Source organism: Rhinichthys klamathensis, unplaced genomic scaffold (assembly GCF_029890125.1).
Source record: "Rhinichthys klamathensis goyatoka isolate OS25496 unplaced genomic scaffold, OSU_Roscu_1.1 h1tg000496l_1, whole genome shotgun sequence".
NCBI lineage: Eukaryota > Metazoa > Chordata > Actinopteri > Cypriniformes > Leuciscidae > Rhinichthys > Rhinichthys klamathensis.
In genome coordinates, this window is record NW_026606979.1 from 400,001 (window position 1) to 401,153 (window position 1,153).

Sequence of the window (1,153 nt, forward strand, 5' to 3'; positions counted from 1 at the left end):
GAAATAGCAGAGGAATTGAGGAGGTTAATGAAGAACAGGTGTGGCAAATCAACCAGAACTCAGATAACAAGACAATGACACAAACACCACAAGCCCTGTGCTCGTAATAAACCTGACAAAAACAAACCCTGACAGCGTATCAAACTTAGGGTACGTTTACACAACAATGATAAGCTTAAAACTGAGAAGCTTTTCCTTTGAGTTTTACAGACGACACCATATTCAAATGATCACCACTCATCCACGAAAACGACTGAGAACGCTGTGTTCTGGCGATGAAACACTGTAGACTGAACACGTGACACGCATGTGCATGACGTCATCGTCTTCAGAGATGCGCGATTTTGTTTACACGACACTGTCAACTAAAAACGTAAAACTTTTTATGCGTTTTGGCCATTCGTTTTCGGGTTTCAATTTCAAAGTGCAAGTTTTTTAAAACGGTCTCCGTGTAAAAACAACAAAATCGCGAATCTCTGATGAGGATGACGTCATGCTCATGCGTATCACGTGTTCAGTCTACAGTGTTTGATCGCCATCTACTGGCCTGGCAGCAGAACACAGCGTTCTCAGTCGCTTTCGTGGATGAGTGGTGATCATTTGAATATGGTGTCGTCTGTAAAACTCAAAGGAAAAGCTTCTCAGTTTTAAGCTCATCGTTGTCGTGTAAACGTACCCTTTAACCCGGTTTATCTTTGCATTTTCAGGCGCCCAAAACGCCACTGTCGTGTAAACGAACGAGCAAAACGCATAAAAAGTTTTACATTTTTAGTTGAAAACGGCGTTGTGTAAACAGACCCTGCTAACACAAGTAAATGCAGAATGCTTAGTCAGTGCGTTGCCAGATTAATACTTAAGATTAATTAATACTGCCAGATTAATACTTAATGTAACTTAATGTGCTTAATGTAACTGTTTTCCCTTTGAACAGTAGTGGTGATAGCATGGGTGCGGCCGCCCCAGGGCCAGGGAACTTTTTTCAGTAACGAGTAATAACGCGTTACTATTTCCAAACCAGTAATCAGATTAAAATTACTGATCCAAATTATTGTGCATTACTATTTTTTTTGTCATTTTCTTTAGTAGAAATGATGGCTGATATGCGATATGAAACCGAAATGTGAGTGAGAGGGCAGAATCACAACACACTCCA